This window comes from Dermacentor silvarum, chromosome 6 (genome assembly GCF_013339745.2).
Source record: "Dermacentor silvarum isolate Dsil-2018 chromosome 6, BIME_Dsil_1.4, whole genome shotgun sequence".
Classification (NCBI taxonomy): Eukaryota; Metazoa; Arthropoda; class Arachnida; order Ixodida; family Ixodidae; genus Dermacentor; species Dermacentor silvarum.
In genome coordinates, this window is record NC_051159.1 from 51759741 (window position 1) to 51772991 (window position 13251).

The 13251-nt window shown below is 46.1% G+C and overlaps 1 protein-coding gene across 1 annotated transcript in view; it reads right to left on the reverse strand.

The window, feature by feature from the left end:
* The window catches only part of LOC119455505 (sodium/nucleoside cotransporter 2-like), a 79110-nt gene that overhangs the window by 21727 nt on the left and 44132 nt on the right, over positions 1 to 13251 (reverse strand). The window lies entirely within an intron of this gene.

The window sequence follows — 13251 nt, forward strand, 5'->3', positions numbered from 1 at the left end:
CTGATGACGTAGCCTAAGTAATACCCGGCCAAGCGGCTTCTGGAATCTAGAGGCGCGCGCGCCGACGAATTTCGGAGGCCACACCCGCCAATTCTGGTTTCATGGAGCAATACGCAAGTGGCGCAGGAATATACCACTCCCACTAGCAACCACCGCGCAGGGTGCCGCCTGTGCCCTGTCGGCCCGCCGAAAACGTCGGGCCCTCACAGTTGTGGCAATAGGCTTGTGAAGCTTTTCCCCAAGATCTGGTAACGCGTGAAGAACACACTACAATGCCACGCATTTATTGTCAAGGTCACGCCGTATTTAGCGATGATGGTATAGCTCAGTGAGGGAACCGTTTCCTGTGGCTCACTGGTCCTTTTTACTCTCTCATCATTACACACTGTGGCACCCACATCTCGTGCGAATAGCTATATAGGTAAGAAACTCGAGGAAGCACATTACAAATCCACCAGGAAGGGATTAGGACCGCGGAGGAGCAAAAAAGTCAGGGAAGTTAGAGGCGATAAGTCGGCGACACGATACGGAGTTTCGAAAGTCGCGTCTCCAAGGGGCTTGCTATACGAATCAAGGATGATAGTTTTATCGGCCGTATAAACTTGTAAACATAGGCATACTAACTAAATTATCAAGCATGGTGCCATGCGCGCACAAGCAAACATGAACACATCTCACTCGATGATCGCGGAAACTCGCTGTCAAAACGCGGGACTGAGGAAGCGCGGCAGCAGCAGTGAGCGAAGTGACCTTCCTGCTGCCTCACGCATTAGCGCAAACTAGGCCGCGAAAAAATAGCGCGCGGCGGATAAAGCGACCCAGGCCTTTTAAGATCCAGACCTTTTAAGATACAGCGACCCAGGCGGGCGCGCGCGGCCACCCGGGTCGCCCGGAGTAGAACGCGCACGCCCCCCCTCCCCCCCACTTCTGCCTACCCTTTCCCCGGAGCCTTTCGCGCGACGGAAGACGGCGCGCTTCCTCCCTGCTTTCCTCCCGAGCGGGTCCGAGATTGAGTCGCGATCGCCGGCTCACCCTCGCGCGCTTTCACTCGGACATGCAGCATACGGCGCACGGCAACGATTATATCGCCCTTGTACCTTATACGGAACCTCACGGCAACTCCGACGGCAGAAATGCGCTTGGAGTGTCCATATAATTGCTATCATAACAAAACTCAAGTCCCCGATTGCGGGCCTTCACGCGCCTTTTGATTTCTTTTCTACGACAGGTTGACAACGTCCCCTATAACATTTGGTCTTTCATGTTTAAAGCATCCTATTAGTTGGTGGCGCCAAATGCATTGCAGCATTGAGGGTCGGAGCTCCTGTTTATCATTCACCGTGCCCACATGCGTCTCTACCGCTTCCTCAGCGATATTCATGCCATAGTATTTCAGTGAATAGGTGAGAACACTACAATGCCCTTACCATACGCTAAGCCCTAATCACAAACTACTAAACAAAAATTACTAGAGGAATATCTACCAGCTGCTCTCGATCAACCACTATGGGGATGATGGGTTTGGTGCATCGGTTTGGCACGGTTCAGTGCGAAAGCAAACTGCAGGTTATTTTGTTGTTTCTTGTAGTTCAGCTGTTTTGCGCGCTTTATAGCCACATATTGCTTTTGACAGTGCAGTGCATTACTTAGACATCTACGTAATTCTATTATGCAGCTTTTACTCTGCAGGTCTCGCAAGTCCAGCAATCTGGGACGTCGACTACGGCGGTGAAGCCGACCCTGGGGCGATGCGGTCGGCGTAACTCTATGGGCAGCATTTTTTAAAAATCGATTGCTGAGCAATGGCTCGTTTTTCGCGATTTGCACTTTAGGCACTCAATTCTGACAACGTTCTCGCGCTATATGTCGAGTGTAGTTTAATTCCGCCGGCTGGATTTTTTTCCTGGGGCACTTTTGTAGACCCATTTAAAATGCATGGGGTGATTTTTTAAACGTCATTTGCAGCACAGTAAAAACGAATCCGCTAATTGCACTCTAGTGGCACATACTGTAGGTCTCTCTATATATGTAGGTCAAGTTTGGTTTTATTCCGCTGGCTGAATGTTTTTCCTGGGGCGCTTTTGTTTGGCTACTATGCGGCAAAGCATCTCTACAGGGGCAAAAGATTCGTCCGCCGTTGAATTGATGAGAAAGAGCTTGTGGACCATGCTAAAAATGGACACGAATGTGCAGCTGTGATGCATATTTGCGCCCTTGCGTATAAGGAAAGATGAAGGTGTCAGATTCTGCAAGAAGGAGCGGGCCAAATCGCTTTATGGAGTGCCATCGAAGCACTAAGCCCTGCTGCGCGTGCCCCTTTTTCTCAAGTTTCGGCGCATGGTAAAGTGTTTCATTTGGTATTTAGAAAGATAAGGTATTTAGAAAGATAAGGTATTTAGAAAGATTTACTATTAGGAAAATTTTTGACACAAAAAGACATCGCCAAATAGAGCCCTTATTATTTGCGTTTACTTGACAGTGCAATGTGCCGACAATGCGAAGGCTTGAATATTATCAGTGTAAAAAAAATTGAAAGGGAAAACTTATGATCTATAGAACGCGTGACGGAACGAAATAAAGAGGAAAAGAGAGTCACCGTGTTACAGCGAAAATCAGCAGCTTCGTCTCGTTTAATAAAGGATGACATTTTAGTTTTAAATGCATAAGCATTTCTATGCCTACCAAATGAGAAATTTGTCCGTCCATCACGTAAGACGAATACAATGGCTCATAACCACGTAAGGCAGAGGCTACAAGCGCTCAGCGAAGTGAAACGAACAGTGCATACATTCATTGAGGTCACCCATGCAATACACAGAACAACACATGTTTCAATAAAGAACAAGTTCAAAACAAGCATCCGAACCATGAATAAAACATTGCATGCCCCCCTCAGCAATTGTAGTGGTAGTTTTGCAACAGCTTAGCTGCTGGACGTCCAGGTTGATAAGGACCGATAATAGTTTATAAGAGTCGGATCGTGTTCGATAAGGTTGATAACGATCGATAAGGGTTAATAAGGGTTTATGCTGGTCGAATCAAATTTGATAACATTGATAATGACACCGGGCTGCGTCACAGTGCTTCTTGCAAGCGGCAAGCGGCACAGTGCAAGCGGCACAGTGCTTGTGCATACTTAGGCAACTCCCAGAGGAGTTTCTGCGTGATTTCTTTTTTCAGTTCGGAAGTATAACTAAAATTATGCATGCTTGTTAGGTGTAGGCAAATCTCGCACGTTATACGCGAAGGTAAGGTTGTGAAGGTTTGAGAAAATGGAGCCGCAACCGCTGAATTACACCGGGTCAATTGTTGTAGGGCCTGCTGAAAGCCACACGATTGCTTGGCTGCGCAAATAGGTAATCGCTTGACAATACTTCTCGGAGCCCCGCCTTGTCGGGAATATTTCCTCTCGTAAATTGACTCTTACAATGTCCTCGTAGCGCAACAAAACACTGGTCTGACAGTCGTTCGGACATGACTAACCTGATTCCGGGCTTTAAATGCTGTCGTACCAAATCGCTTGGAAATACGAAGAAAATATACAATGGGTTTGTTTCTCCACAAACTCAGTCGCACTGTGGGGAAACAAGCTTCTAGTTTATGGCAGCGGTATTTCCCGTACACAACTTTTTTTTTATTATTGTGAAAGCAATTATATGTACACTCCAGGCGCATTTACGCCGACGTCATCCGCGTCGCCTTCGCTGTCGCCGCGATGTTCCGTGTGAAATCCGAGTGCGATAACATCGCGGCCGGATGCCGTATGTTGTCGGTGCGAGTGGAAGCGTGTGGCTCAATCTCGAAGGTTATGAAAGACGGCGCACAGCAATGCCTCAAGCAAGCACGTCTCACTGTGTATTGTGTGTATTACACGGACAAACAGGTGCACGCAGGGTAACGTTTAACATCAACTCACCACTCTCGCATTGCACTAAATGCTGAAGAAATTAAACATTCACTGTTAACATCACCGCGTACTATCGTCAGTCAAACAAACAGCAGAGAAAGCTTCGCTTACTCTGATTCCCACACTGAGTCGGATCAACATAATTTTATTGCGATTGCAAATATATGGACACTCCTGGCACAGTTCCGCCGTCGTCGTCGACGTGATGTTTCGTATAATGTCCAAGTGCGATAACATCGTGGCCGCGCGCCGTATGGTGTGGGTGAAAGTGTAAGCGTGAGAGGGTGAGCAGAGAATAGTTGCTCACTCTCGCGTGTGCAAGGGAGGAAGGCGGAGAGAAAGCGCTCCGTCTCCCATCGCGCACACGGCCGCAGGGAAAGTGGAGGACGTTTTACTCCCGTGCCGGCTACGTATGACGCGGCTGAGCACGGCCGCGCGGCCCCGATCTAGAAAGCGATCTGCGCTGGCTACAAAGACTAGGCGAGCTGATGGCCGGGACCTTATAACGTAAAATTATTCCGATCTGTTTTCCTTCCAATCTCCTGATGTCCAATTTACGTAACCGCCAACGCAAGCATCGGGCGGTGACTCGCAGCGTTGTTTGAGAAGGCTATTGAAACCGTCTCCTATTTTATAGGAGGTCGCTGTTGTTTGCTTTCAAAAGGAATAGCATTGCCTAACTTGACATATATTTCTTACCTGATTGGCTGACCAAGGGTGAGGAGCATGCAGAAGTGGAGGGGGTAACGTGGGGCCGGGCTAGCGCACTGAAAGTAGATAACCTGATGAGCAGGGTGTTGCCGGCGTCTGCGTTTGCCCAGCTTCTTCTTACTTAGCTTTCGGTGTCTGCTAGAAAATCACGCCGGCGTGTAACGGAAACCTAACAATGCAGCTAAAACGAATCTTCAGTGAAGAAAATTTGACATAGCGATGTCGTTTACGTGCCGAAAGGGCACAACAACCATATAATGTCACGCAAAATTTTTCATATAGGCAAATAAATCCATTCTCCACGGCAGCTCCGACTAGCCAGTGCCAGAGCGATCGGCGGGTACCCCCCACCTTCTATTCATGTCGGAACGGGGCAGTGTCCGGCTATTAAAAAGAAAATTAAGTTTTGATCGGCGTAATAATGCATCTTTAATGCGTACACGCCACTTTGACGCGGTGATTTTTCATGGTTTTTGGACGTCAGGTGACAGACAGGCGAAGTGGGCGCAGCCCGAAAACTTTTGACCAATTGCGGATGGCTGATAGTAAAAAGGCATAGAATCGAAAAATATAATTTTTCTGTTCATCTTACATGCATAGTTAGTGTGCACACGTCATATAAGAGTGAGTAGCTCTCGTGTTTTTTAAGAGCGGAGCCGTTTAAGCCGAGCGTTAGTCCGTAACCTGCGAACAGAAATTGTGGGCCGATCCTGGCGGTAGTGCAGAAAGGGTCCAAGCGCATTGACACATACCTCTGTGAACTGGCGAAGCTGAGCCTGGTTAAGTCTAGCTAAGCATGGTTGGGACTACTTAAGCTTAGTCTGTGAGCCTAAAAGAACCAGATATTGAAATTAAAGGCGGGTAAAATTGTTATACATTACCAGGAATTTGGGACATCGCCGAACTGCGCCTCTAGCGGCCGCCTCTGAAAACATACGCGTTTTCTATGGGAGAGTGTCGTTTTTTTTCCAAATAACTAATCATAGAAGCCATCTCTTAAAATATTCCCGTGGAAATAGGCTCCAGGCGCTTAGCCCAAAATCTCATGCAAGTGGTACCATTACTTCCGGCAGTAAACCCGTTACAAATTGCAGGCGAAGTTTCAAATATGGGAGTCTATTGAAAAGCCAAACTTTTGGAGTCTTTTTTGGCCAGTAAAAAGCAATTTGCGATGAACATATTGCATCGATTGACGTATTCCTGGAGATTTATCAACTTCAATTAATCAGCTTTCAGCTAGGTGCAGCAGCAGCTCTTGAAATGGCAAAGAAGTCGTTCCAAAATCGCAGCTTTCATAACAAGGTCGCGGAATTTATTGTGGTACATACATAAACCAAGTTTTCGCCAACAGCAGCGCTTCGAAGCGGTAGCCGAGCGTGTTGAGCGACCACATATAAAGATCACTGATACCACGATCGTGAGTTCGCAGGTTCGAAGCCAGCTGCGCCGCGCTTCTTCTTATCACTTTGTCGCTGCTTAGTATGGCGGTTTTCCGCCAGATGGCATATTCCGAAATGCAGGTCATTTGGTTACGGTTCTTATTTGGTTTTTTTCTACTGTACCAACGTCTTCCTAAAAAAATGGCAGGCTGGTTTCGAGAACATGCGAACGTGCTTCCAAACATCTTTTGGACTTTAGGTATATTGTATTTTGGAGAATACACCCAGGTAACGTGTTTTGAAAGTTAATTTCTTTCTTAAGGTGAATATTTATGAAGACATTACTAAGAAATATTTTGCCTCTTCAGCTATGTCTTGGGAAAGGCGTGTTTGTGCGGCTTGAAACGTACTGCAACAATAAATAGCGTCCAGTGTGTGCAATTAAAAGACACAGAAGTAGAAAAGTTGGCTGCAGCCCCAGACGTAGTATTTTTACAAAGGAATACAGTTGAAGCTATTTGACTGAGTATATTTACATTATATCAAAGCAGAATTTTTGCGTATACCTGATCTTCGGTGCAAATGAAGGCTGTCCGAATTATTGCACAAGCTTGTTTGCTTAGTACAAACCAGTACCTCGAAACATAAACATTCTATCCTCAATATGCAGCGCACGTGTCTTATCATTTGAACCATTCTCATATGCCTTTACAAAAATCCAGAAATACTAAAGGCCTTCATATTATTTTACCCTTTTACCACAGCTTACGCAGAGGACTATTGGAAATTATGTGAAAAGACTCTGGGACATGTTAATGTAGCCTGTCGTGTAAAAATAGAGAACGACTCCAATCCCAGACCACACCCTTTTTGAGTTATGCTCACAAAGTTGTGCAAGAAGACACTGTTTTCGGCTACAATTACCGAAGTTGCCATATAGCATTCTGCTGTTCTGTTCTTGACTAACTCTATTGCTGAATCAGGTCACAGCACCATGATATAATTACTGGTGCAATTCTTTAGTAATTCTGTGAGAATATTCTCCTACCCTAAATTTAATATGTTTGAACAATTGAAGAAACATGAGAAAGGACCGTGAGGGTTAGCAGAAATGTTCCTTTATTAGAATCGTTTATGACCCCTATCAGTACGGTCGTTTTGTCAAGATCACGCCAGCGTGCACTGAGCATCATTTATCGTTTTGTCTACTGCCTATAAATAAAATACAAAAGTGTCGTTCCTTGTGCCTGAGTAGCACAATGGCAGCTGAACCTTTCATATGGTCGCACTAAGCCAAACTTTCCCTTTTCTGCCATGGTGCCACAGGGCATGTCAATTTCACACTTGATTTTCGCCCTTTCAGTTTCCTAGAAAGCATAGGGAGGTACCCAAGATGAACAGGCGAAGTTTTGAAGTAGTCCTGAGATGTGAATAAAATTTCATAGGCAATGTTATTATCCTTTATTTGTTTACAAATTTATTAAACCTCATTGGTGATAATAATGACGTACTACATAGTAGTTCAGTTCTTATACTTAATACATCATGTCTGAGATGGCTGTCCTGAAAATTAACCAGGTGTAAGCATTACATGACATTGGCTGGAAGGTCATTCATTAAAAAATGTGTGCAGAATAAAGAAAATACAGGTGTTCAATGGCACAGTCACCGTCAAAAGTTTACGCGGCCGAGATTCTGCGAATAAGTTCATTTTCAACGCAGATACGCCCGCAGCCAGTAAAAGTATGCAAAACTTTTGTTTACTCTAGACCAGCATACGCTGCAAATCCGAATACCACGATGCGTGCCTCAGGCGTAGAAATATACTATTTTTTCTACTTCAGGCGTGCGAAAGCTTTGGACGCTGACTATACGTTCTGAAGGCCAGGCTGCTTTTTAGCTTATACGTGATGACAAGCGCCGAGCTCTTGATGATGGAATATTAGAGCGTAGAATTGTAGAACTTGTGCAAGGTCAGGTGACTTCACGACGCAAACCTAGCGATAGAAGCTCCGCATGCTTTTTGTTTATTAACATTGATGATAAATGAATAGTCAGAGTAAATTAATGTTACTGTCCATTTCTGGACAGACTCGAGTGTAATGCATACGTTCTATATCACTGAGGGTTCCATGATAATTCTATACAGGGCATTCATATTCGAATTTTGGCCTGTCTTACGCCTACCGAATCTTTAGCAATAAGAAGAGGTAAGCAATTGCTTTTTGGGATGTAGCCGTGGCCATGGTAGATGTGATTAGTAATGCGGTATATGTGAGTAGGCTGACTGGGATTATTACATGAAGTACGCCAACGTACCTAGGTTAAGTCACGGTGGAAATTACAGAGCCCTTTATTGTATATATGTTGAAGTCATGTGAGAGTGTCTCTGCTAAAAAGTTATAAGTTAAATAATATCAGGACTGAATAGCCTTCTGTTAAGCTGTTGGTAAAAGTACTGTGTACGAAGTTCTATTGTGGTTTAAACTGCAACGTTATCAGCGCTTCCAAAAGAAAGTGACAAGTCCATCTTTCTCGGGAGTTCATTTCACCTAGGTACCACCGCCTGACTCGTGACCTTTATATTTTGAAATCTGCCCCGATGACGTAAGTTACGTTGCAGAAAAAAATGAATACCCTTTCTAAAGAATGAATCATCACAGCTTCCCTACAAAGCGCGGTACGTTGGCGCAAGTCGTCATGTGTGATCACGATAAGAACGACAGCCCGTCGTTAAAAATGACTTGTCACTCCCCGGTTTTTCTTTTTTTGTCAAGGACGCGACTAACCCGTAGAAGGGTAATCCCGACCTTGGCATGATGCTTTCGACTTTTCTGGTTCCGGAAGAGCGCGTTCTTTGTGCATAATTCAGGCGCCTGGCATTGAAAGGCTTACACCTTTAAACAGCGAAAGGCTTTCACAGTCACTTCGGTAGCTCCATGGAAAGCGCGGACAATCAGTCCACTTTCAGCACCAGCGCTCTGAACCAAGACACATATTTGAGAGAAAGGAGCTCCTATATTACCCATAGCGAGAAATGTATCCAGAAAAAACACTTCATTATCCCGATGTGTTTATGAGCCGCACTCTGCTGCCTGTATTCCGTATTATGACAAAAATATAGTTTGTGCAATTTCAGTAGCCTAAACGTAAAACAGGAAGTTGAAGTCATCACAAAGACTGTGATATATCATAAATTGCAAGAAAATAAACTGAAACTGTACTTCGCAATACTCGCAATGCAAACTTTGGTGCATGTGATTCCTTTCAATTTCCTATCTGTTCCAACCCGCCGTGATGGCTGAGTGGCTATGGTGTTGGGTAGCTGAGCACGAGGTCGCGGGATCAAATCCCGGCCACGGCGGCCGCAATTCGATGGGGGTGAAATGCGAAAACACCGGTGTACTTAGATTTAAGTGCACGGTAAAGAACCCCAGGTGGTCCAAATTTCCGGAGTCTACCTCTACGGCGTGCCTCATAATCAGGTCGTGGTTTTGGCACGTAAAAGCCTATTTTTAATTTAATTTTTTAAACTAAGATGTTGCTAATCGTAGTGGTTAAGGGGAAATAAACATGCAGTCTTAGCGCGCGCAGGAACTACGCCGGTTTCTAGCGAGGGGAGCTTCGCGCCGTGACGCAGCAGACCCCTTCAAGCATTGACAGTGCAGCATGCTGCCGGCCGAAGTATACGGGCGGTGGAGTAAAACTCGGATGTGGCGGGGACTGCCGTTGCAACGCGAGGATAATTGGATGTGACGGACGTTCGCGACGAAGATTAAAAAGATTATTGATATTAAAGCGATAGCTGTGCACTATGACGTAGCCAAAGATGGCGGGTTTTAACGGTGGATCATGAACGCTATCACAGAGGTTTACTGCAAAGAGTTATGTGGCGGGATAGAGGCGCGGTGGGGTTTAAAGCGATAGCCCTGTGGCGGCTCATGCGCAAAAAAAAAATACCTTAAGTATCCTTACGTGATTTGAATGCGAAAGCATTATGACTTCTCTTAGTCATTACCAATAAACACTTCTTAAGTATTACAACCTGTTTGCGATCCTTCCTTCGCTTTCTTTTCTCTGCGTTCATTAATCACCAGACCACAACCATTCAGAACTCATCGCCAAGTAGCTAGGAGTTAATATGGTGATACACTTTAATCCACCTTAACCAAATTCAATTCATTGTAATTTAGTTTGCTTCACCTTAATTCATATGACTCCACCTTAACTCACCCTACTCTAACTTGTTGTAACTTTAATTCACTCTAATTCACCTTAATTCACAATAACTACCCATAATTACTACTAATTAACGTTGTCATACCATTTACTATCTTCTCTATTACTACTGATTTCATTCAAGACGCTGATGAAGTTACATTGACTTTTGATACCACTCGTTGTGGACGACGCCGGCTTTTCTGCCTCATGGCTCAGATGACTACTGTAGACGACAACGGTCCGTCTGCACGGCACAGAATAAACAGGGCCGGTATTTTGTAGCGATGCCTTTAAAGTAATAATGCCTTTTCGCGCTTATCGCGCTTTGTCAGTGGTCAGAGCGACGGTCCGCTCGCGTTATCAACGTTGATATCGTGAGCGGACCGTCGCTCTGACCACTGACAAAGCGCGATAAGCGCGAAAAGGCATTATTACTTTAAAGGCATCGCTACAAAATACTGGCCCAGCTTTCCCACTTTCATTGCGATTTGCGCAGCCCCGGTGCGTGGTGTCCCGTCACGCTCAGAGTTGCTGCAGATAGTTCTTGCGCGGCGACGAGTACGAGCGTGTATACTGCTCGAGTGCACACTATAGGAGTGAGACCGCTGCTCCGGCCTAAGCGGCCAGAAGTGCTTCCCGACGCCGTTGTGGGAACGCGCCTTTGCCGATACGGATGGCGCAAGAGCTGAAGCAAGTTTGTTTCCGCATGTTTTCCGCTCTTTGCTGAGTAGAACGACTTATATCACTTGTCACGGCGTGACGACGCTCGGCCAACGGCGGTGCCGTTGTCGCGCGGAAAAAAGAGGCCCTGCGTATTCAGGGGCACTATCCCTCATGAGTACACGGGAGCCCAAGCCCAGAGTCCACTAAAGTTTGCTTAAGAGATTTAATAGTGGGGATGTGATTTATGGCAAATGAAAAAAATAATAATCACGATAAGTAAGCCAGACAATGTTGATTCCACTGTCAATCTGCATCAAATCGACAGATTTAACACATGAAAACTTTTCTATAATCGCAATGGGACATTCGCAACACTTATGCTAAAACACTGCGTTAGATCTCATGCAAAGCTTCCATTGTTGTTGTACTTCCTCTATGATAATTAATTAATAAAAATGTAATAGTAGGAGCAGTAGGGGTATTAGTAGCAGTAGTAGAAGTAGTAATTTTTATCGTTATCTTCGTTTTTACAAGCTCGTGGAAATGGTCAGTGGTTGTTGCTCAGCAAAAACGACAGGCAAGAGTTGACATGGAAGCAGTAGAAGAAACTAAAAGGACGCAAGTTTGAAATGGAGACACTGGAGCACCTAAATCAATAAATAGCTATGATTACTTCGCTCTTTGTTGATCGGCTGCTATGGCGCCACGGCTTCTTTTACAGATGACTGGCAGAAACGTAGTGCAGTTCTGGGAGTGCAACGCTTTAGCGTTACAAATGTTTATGCTACCTCAATTTTCAACAGATGGAACACGGAATTAAAGGGCGGCAGCACAGGTTGTAGAAGTCACATAAACATACTGCTCAACGCGCGTGCCAACGACCACTTACTCCTACCGTTAAGAGTATGAAATGCGTTTTATAAACTCGAAAAGTGAAATCACCGTCACATGTTGAAAAAAAAAATGAAAACTCGGAAAGCGCCGGTGCGACATGGTCAGTAACATTAGCCACAGCCGTATTAAGTACCTAATCATGCTCTGGATTCCCCAGGCTGTGAGACGGCTAAAAAAACATCTTCTTTCTGGGGTTTTAGGTGGCAAAACCAGTTCTCATTATAAGGCACGCCGTGGTAGAGGGCTCCGGATTAATTTTGACCAGCTGGGGTTCTTTAACAAGCACTATATACAACGCAAGCACACGGGTGTTAGCGCATTTCCCCTTCATTTGGGGAAATGAAGGCCTCCATTTCGTCCGCCAAGTTATGCCGAAGTTGCCTCCCGGCCTCCCTCGACCGTTCAGTCTCCACCTGCCGAATCTTACCGCGAGCCCCTAGCTTCGATCGCTGGCAGCGAATACTCCTGCACAGCCGTACTACTCTCCGTGGCGGTCGTCGCGCCCTGTTTGTTTCTACTGCGGTATTCGCGGCTACATTTCTCGCTTTTGCGGACGCCGACGGAACTCTCGCGGACGCCGACGGACCTACCTTTGAGCGAGACAGCGCACCTAGGTTTGACTCTTACGTTCCCAGGCGTCACCCAGGTGAAAGGCGAGGCTACGACACCTTTGAGCGCGACAGGACACCAAGGTTAGATTCGTACGTTCCCGGACCATACACAACCTCTTCTGGACGCTCTCCTTCACCTTCCCAGGACATGGCTCGAGCATCCCGCTCGCCCCGGCGTCACTCTCCTTCACCTTACCGCCGTTCCTCAGCCCTTGCGTGCTGCTTCCCATGTTGTGGATACCCGTTCGGAAAACTAGAGGCTGCAGTTTTTGGAGGAGAAACTGCATCGTATCGGACTGTTGGAATTCCTCCTGCTCGCCCCGCCAATTTGCTCTCGGTTTGTGTGGAAGGTGTTTCTGTCGACGCCCTTGTAGATACTGGAGCCGCTATTTTGGTTATTCATCATGAACTGTGCTTCCGTCTGCGAAAAGTGCAAACGCCGTATGTTGGTCCAGTTCTATGTGGCGCCAATGACGTTCCCATCTTTCCTACCGGACAGCTCGCGTTCTGATAGACGGTATTCGTCATCAGGTGCAACTTGCGGTGCTTTCGACGTGCGCTCATCAGATGATATTAGGATGGGACTTCCTGTCCGCTGCTTCTGCACTAATTTCGTGCGGCGACCCAAGGATTCACATCAGCGACACCGTGACTTATCCCGTTTTCGATTCCCCGTGTCCCTACCTCATTGCAGCAGCGGATTTTATTATCCCACCAGAAGAAGACCATGTTCTTACCCTTGAGTCAACAGACATTGTCGACGGAGACGCATTGGTTGTACGTTCTCAGCGCTGCATTTCTCGAGGACTCGCCATCGCTTCTTGCTTGGTCCGGTTCTCGAGTGGCTATGCCAGCCTCACAGCCT